Source organism: Humulus lupulus, chromosome 8, assembly GCF_963169125.1.
Source record: "Humulus lupulus chromosome 8, drHumLupu1.1, whole genome shotgun sequence".
In the NCBI taxonomy this organism is placed as follows: domain Eukaryota; kingdom Viridiplantae; phylum Streptophyta; class Magnoliopsida; order Rosales; family Cannabaceae; genus Humulus; species Humulus lupulus.
The window spans coordinates 87,402,864-87,410,524 of record NC_084800.1 but is presented as its reverse complement, the minus strand read 5'-3'; positions in this window follow the sequence as shown (position 1 = coordinate 87,410,524).

Genomic DNA, 7,661 nt, shown 5'->3' with positions numbered 1-7,661 from the left:
TTCTTGCTTGAATAGGGCTATATCTGCTAGGCATGCGCCTTATGATTTGATGACATGTTATTACTGATCATGAGCATATTAAGTTTTCTTGCTGAGCTTCGGCTCACGGGTGCTATGTGGTGTAGGTAAAGACAAAAGAAAGCTGGACCAACCTTGAGTTGGAGAGCTTAGGTGACGATGTGTACATATGCGGCTGCTCGACCGCCACGGCCGAGGGTTGAAAGAGGAACTAGGGATAAACCCTGTTTTTCCGCTTAGATCGGCTGGTTGTAAATATTTTCTTGTAATAGACCTTTAAATTATATTTTTTGGGATCCCAATGCATAAAGTAAACGTTCTAATGAAACATTATATCTTAACCAAAAATTTTAATCCCTAAACCGCTAATCATACTTAGTTACACGATTATGGCCAAATGACTTGATTAACGAGTTTAGCACTGTTTATAAGGCACACCATAACGGTCCCTGGAGTTTAGGGCATTACAAGTGCCTTCCCCAGTGGAAGTCCCAGTAACTGAATCTTTTGCAACCTGATGAGGTTGCAAAAGACCGAGCAGCCGGAGATTCGCCACATTAACCAAGTACTTGCATCTCTTCTCCACATCTATCAAGTTGCCAAGGATTTTAGCTTGATCGCACATTCCCTGGGTGGGAACTGGTCAGTGCCATGGACCTAAGTTACAAAGAATAAGATAAAGTACTGAGAATAAATGAGCAGATAAAGATCAACCAGACACGAGGATCAGGTTAGCAAAGATTAACCTCCCCAGGTCTAGGACAAGTTATCCATGACCAAGTTCGTGTTAAGAAGTATTCTCGCTGACACTTCCCCACATTGGACTTGTAAGTCGTATCCATCAAGAAAGTAATCAAGCTGTCTTGATGGTAGCAATGGAAGAAACCTGTATTGTTCTACTTCGGGTTAGATATGTGATCGAACATATAGTTGATTTCATGAGGGGTTGGAGCAGGCCATCTCCTTAGATGGTACACAATATGCAATGAATATAACATTCTATACCCATTTGGTGTAATCTGGAATGAGGCAATCTCAAAATAATTGGTCACCTCTTTGAAGTAGTCGTGGAGAGACAGGGTAGCACCAACCTCGATGTTGTACCTTGACAAGGCGCTGAACGCACCCCAAGGGACATTAGCCCTTTGGTTGGGTGTAGGTTTGACAAATGTGACCCCATGAAGCCCGTACTTATTGGGGAAATTCTCCACTACCCTGCTCAATAGCTCGCTGGGTGGGGCAATGTACCAAGAGATTTGCTTCTTTTTGGTACCCAATTTTATGATGGCATGAGAAAGGATTAGCTCCAAAACGTCTTCGTCAGTCATGAATTCCTCTGCATTGGTCGCCCCACGACCAACTTGAGGGTCTTTAATTTTTCTACGAGCTACTTGCTTGACTCTGGTTGTAACACCCTACTAATTAAGGATCTTACCACGTGTGTTTAAAATTAGTGTTGGACTCACTAAGCAAGTCATTTGGACTAAACATGTGATTAAGCCACTAAGGGTTCAGGTATTTAAAAAATTTGGTCAAGAAGTAAACATTTTCATTAAAATAAATCTTTAGCCTTTACATAGGATCCAAAAATACAAGCTTAAAAGTTTGTTACAATCCTGAGATTACAAAATAAGTCGGTCTAAGCGGCAAAACAGGGTTCGACCCTAGCTCCATTGTGATACCCCTTGTAACGCCCTGGATATCCAAGACCGTTACACTGTGTGTTTAAATCAGTGCGAGACTTGCTAACCAAGTCATTTAAATAAAAATGTGTATCTAAAGACATGAACAGGTTAGGTTTAAAAGATTTTGGTTATAAACGAGTAATTTTTCATTAAAATAAATGTTTGGTACATGGGATCCCAAATCAGGGTTTAAATGACATATTTACAAGATTTCCAAATGTTATAAATAATCAAAGCCACTCTAATGGCAAAATACACATTTTAGGTTTCTGTCCCTACGCAATCCCTCGACCGTGGCAACCGACCAGCTGACAATGTACACCTTGCCCCCAGAGCTCTCCAACCCATGGTCGATTCATCTTACCCTTTCCTTTACCTGCACCATGTAGCACCCGTGAGCCGAGGCCCAGCAAGAAAACTATAACATCATAGCACAATCAATATCAATAACCAAATAGTTCACATAACATAACCGAATGATTTACAAGACATTAATCAATTATCCAGCAAGCCATAACATTCACTTAATCAAGGACAACAGTCGATAAACCAATGATCTAACATCCAGATATTCAGCATATCATATATGTTGACACATTTATTCGCCAACAGGTAATTATACGAATAAATACGATGGATTAGTACTAATTGGTGAACCGTAATATGAAAATAGCTAAATTCTAGACTTGCGAAATTAATCTCATGGAAGGTGATCACTCCGTTCTTTTTAGGTGGTTCGAAGGTTAAAATCCCTCTAGTCCACCAGTCGATATTATTGATATCTCTTGATTATATCTTACAGAGTACTTCTTTACAAGAATCTGCCAACCCCTTGCAATGCCCAGGGTCTTGGTATTTATAGGAAGAGGATACCTGGGTTGGCAATGGGGTCATCTCGTGATCTCTTTACCCTTCATGTCATCTCTGTGACACTGATGATTAACTCCTAAAACCTTACAGTGAAGTGTGGTCTAATCAATAGGTAAGGAGGGGCTATGGGCCGCACGACCCAGACCAGGCATTGGATGTCTAAATACGCACGTTTATACTGCGTGTCCGAGAATTCAGGAATGGAATAGACATGTGATGTCTGATACATGCACGTTTATATTGCGTGGTTGTCTTTACAAGGATTCAGGTGTCAGATCTCTGCCGCATCACGAGCTTGATGTAGCTCCAGCTCGTGATATCCATATTGCTGACCCGCTGCCTTCGAGTAAACTGCTAACTCTCTAAACAGCTTGAGCTGGATAGACGGAAGCCCGTAACAACAGCTCCGGGTGGAAGATTTACACGTGGTAGATCAAATTAGGCCATTTTCCAGCTCGCCAATAGTGCGCGGATATTTAGGTTGTACATTTGCCCCCCAAGCCCCTGTTCGTGACCCATGACGTCACCTGTGACCTTCACAGTGGGGGCATTTAAGGTTCCCCTTCGGCTCTTCATGTCCCACCCACTGTGTGGGTATCGGACACGTGGAGTGCCGTGGTTGGCGACCGTTCGGCTTTCGAGAATTGCATTAAATGGCCCAGCCTGCCTTCGGCCGTTGTTTCGCCTCTCGAGTTATGGCCCTCGTATCTCGCATTAATTTGATCAAACGGTCCTCGTTCCTTTGTTTCTTACGTATATATAAGGTTGGCCATCTTCGCATTAGCCACCCTTTATTTGAAATTTTTTTCTCATTTTCTCTCCTCTTTAGTCTCAGAAGTTTTTCTTCTTCCGGTTATCATCCCAGAGATCCCTACGCTCTTGCCACAAGAGTTTCTGCACCAGTCCAGCTTTAAAGACTCCACCAGGACTCTGATTCCTACGCTCTTTGCGACTTCCACACGGAAAATACACTGTAAGTCCTCTGCCTATTGCATGTTTTGATCTTTCCATTTTTCTGCTTGGGTAAACCTCCTTCTTAGTCACACACGGTTGGTTGTTTTTGGCTGGCTTTTGGTGCATAGGTTTTGATCCTAGGTATATTGATTACATGAGAACATGTCTAGGAACGTGATGTTTAGGAAAAGATAAATTCTGGGTAATTTTTCTAGGTAGCTTTTCTAGGTAGCCTTTAGGGAATGCCTGTTTGGAAAGGGGAAGGTGAGAGGTTTCTAGGGTGCAAAACTGGGTAGCTTAGAGGCCACGCCTCCTAGGCAGTTTTTCTTTTTAAAACTTTCCCTCCAAGGCAAGCATTATCCTGACCCTCCTGACACAGATCCCGAGAAATTGGGGATCCGTTGGAAATGTGGGCGTGTGACCATGGCAACGCATGGCTTCACACACCGCGGGCTGAGATTACCTCAGCATGTGTACGAAAATCACTTCTCGCGCTATATTCCTTTTTCTATTTTTAGGTCGCTTATTTAAAATTTTCTTCATTCTTGTTCGTTAGGAGACCAGATGGGACCCAGGAAGAACGTACCCAAGAAGAGCACGACTGGTTCGTCATCCCAGCAGGCCAGCAAGGGGAAAGGAATTGCTGTGGATTCTCCTATCCCCCACTTCGGTCCCACAGTGGAGAAAGAGGTCGAGGTCGAACCTGATGCTTTCTTCGAGGCAGAGAGGATAGTCTCGAAGATTACGATCCAAGGGAGGGTCAACAAGATCCTGCTGTCCCATAACATCAAAATCGGGATAGGCGCTCTTGTTGCCCGACCTCCCCTTGAGGGCGAGAGGAGCTGCACGCCCCTCGACGAGGAGTTCGCGGCTTGGAGCGACGAACACCTCAAGGTCGGGGCCTTCCTACCTCTGGACCAGTACTTTGCGGATTTTCTGAATTACGTGAAGCTGGCTCCCTTCCAACTGCCCCCTAACTCCTACCGCCTGCTAGCGCGGCTGAGGTACCTCTTCCTGAGGCACGAGTGGAAGGTCTCGACCCCAACGGACATCCTTTTCTTCTTCTGCCTAAAAGCCAACCCGGATCAATGGGGGCGAGGCGACAGGTTCTACTACTTGACCCATTTTCCCAACTCTCCTGCAGTCATCGAGCTGCCCAGCCACCCCAATGACTTCAAGGACCAATTCTTCATGTCGACGGGGTTTCGCTACTGCGAATACCACTACTTCAACTGTCCTTGTAAGTTCTCTTTATTCTCAGCTCGCAAAATCAGCACATTGCTTTATTTCTTTTCACACGTGCTGACTTGAACATCATCGTGCAACCATCTTTGCGAGGACGACCAAATCGGTGACCCTTGGGGGTTAATACAAAACCTTGGCAGGGCTCCCATCAAGTGAAAAAGACTACCGCCAGCTCGTATTGGATGAGACGATGCTGGTGTGTAAGTTGATTTCTCCGGGCCAGACTCTGGCCTCGAGGAGGTCGCAGGCTATCCTAGTAGCTCGCGAGTTGGCGCCTGTCCCCGAGGGGGATGCTGCGAACAGTGACGAGCAGGACGAGGAAGACGAGGTGCTGCTCGTGCGACGAAAGGGGGCTTTCGAGGCTGCCCAGGGCCCTGACGCAGATCGGATTCAGTCTGGGGTAGCAGCCGGCCCCTTCGGCCAAGGTAACCCATACTCGTTTAGGGACTTAGACAGGGCCACTACAGACCTAAGGCTTGCTAGGTTTAACCCAAGCCAGCTCGTACATCATCACCGAGAAGACCCAGACCTTAATATAACCTTACTCCAGTGTATTGATCAACTAGTGCTGCACAATGACATGGGCCGCCCTAGGGGAACTGTAGTAGTAGACAACACCCTGACTTTTAGGTCGGCCTTTTTTGAGGAGTACAGGACCAACCTTAGGTCGTGGCCCTCCCTTCTGGAGGGTGTAGTCGCTCCAGGGCTTAGGAAGTATGTAGAGGAGTCCAGTTCTGAGGCGGATCCGGACCCAGAACCCTCTCTCATTCGCGAAGTCATAAACTTAGATTCCCCCATAGAGGCTCCGAGGCCAGAGGTCGTGGCACTAGATTCCTTCTCTAGCTCAGAGGGTAGGACCTTTGCAATACATCCTTTAGAATTTTCTTGTAATGAAGTAACCTTACATGTATACTAACACTCCCTTACTTTTTGTTTCAGGCGAATAGATGGCCCAGCCCAGAGACAACGTCCTGCGGTCCATCTTCCAGGGGGGAATCCTCCCTCCGGATCGTCCGGGCCACTGGTCCAGAGACCCCGGCTGACCAAGAAGACTCCTCCTGGGACAATCTCCAAGTCTCCCACTAAGGGGAGGGGCTAGGTTCCTGCTGCTGCAGAGAACATGCTCCCACCTCCTCCGCTTCCTCCGGTCCCTACTCGGGAACAAGAGGTACCCGCCAGCTCTCACTCCCACCGTGCGCATCCTGGTGAACATGCAGGCCCTGGAAAAAATCCCGAGGCCTTCCGAGGGACGGTCTACGAGACCGCAAGCTATACGGTGGACCATTACTACATTGCCACCCTGAGGGAATTGTGGGAGATCGAGACGAGAAGCCTCGAGAATGTTATGGAATCTTCGCTGGGGATGACCCTCATGGTAAGTTTATTTAGCTAACTTTCTTTGTTTTCTTCCTAGCATTTGCCTTACTTTCTATGTCTTTGCAGGCGGCTTTGTCTCTACATCGCACATAGCTCGGTCCAGGGCCAGGTTTGGCGAGATCAGGAGCGAGTTGCAGACTACTCAGGCCGCTCTCGCGTCTGCACAACAGCAAGAGAAAAATGCCAAGGTTGCCCTGACCGCTGCCAAAGAAAGAGAAAAAGCCGCACAGGTCGCCTTGGCCGCTGCGAAGGCCGAACTGGAGGCGGCCAGGGCAAAGCAATTGGAGGCTGAGGCTGCACAGGTCGCCTTGGCTGCTGCGAAGGCCGAGATCGAGGAGGCCAAGGCTAAGCAGTTGGAGGCCGAGGCCGCCACCGTGGCAGAGAGGGCATCTTATAGCTCCTCCATGGAGGCCATGCTCTATCACTGCTGGGCCTTCAACTAGGATGGCGACTTCTCCTTCCTGACGCCTGAGGTGTGGGAGCCATTTCTCGAGAAGTTCAAGGCCCGCCTTCAACAGGAGCCGCCTTCTGAGACTGGGGAGACTTCCGCTGCTGGCGAGCAGGAGACCGAAGGGGTGACTTCATCGGAGCGGCCTGGGGGGGCCTAGGACTTTTGTATTCTTTACTTATTTGTAGTCTTTTACCACGAGGTTTTTCCTCCTCGAGACAATTGGTTTCCCTGACTTTCATTTCAATTTATTTTTAATAGTTGTTTTTTTTTTTTGCGTGTTTGGTAAAAACTTAGTTCGCGTTAGTCTATTGACTTTTTCTTCGAAACTACAAAGCACTGCCAGTCAATTTTAACAAACTTCTAAGTTTTTAGGACCTGGTTACATCCAGGACGGTTAACTTTAAAAACTTATTCCGCGTTAATTGTTATTGATACCTCGTGCTTTTTAAGAAAAACATCGATTAACCAATTTGAATCAACTTCTAAATTTTAGGACCCGGTTGTATCCAGGACATATTTGATTTTAAAAACTTAGTTCGCGTTAATTTTATCGACACCTCATGCTCTTTAGGAAAAACACTGGTTAGTCAATTTAACTAACTTCCAAGTTTTTAGGACCTGGTTGTATCCAGGACATATTTGATTTTAAAAACTTAGTTCGCGTTAACTTTATCGACACCTTGTGCTCTTTAGGAAAAACATTGGTTAGTCAATTTAACTAACTTCTAAGTTTTTAGGACCTGGTTGTATCCAGGACATATTTGATTTTAAAAACTTAGGTCGCGTTAATTTTATCGACACCTCGGGCTCTTTAGGAAAAACACTGGTTAGTCAATTTAACTAACTTCTAAGTTTTTAGGCCCTAGTTGGTATCCAGGACATATGCCCCCCAAGTAAACAAAAAGAGATCTTTCTTGGTTACTTGGAAAACGCTCTTCTAACACTATTTGCAGACAGAAACATACAACGATATGCAAAAGTACTTCTCATTTTTTAATAAAACAAGGCGGCTTTCATAATTAAGCCTTACAAAAGTATGACTATTGATAATATTTCTGTAG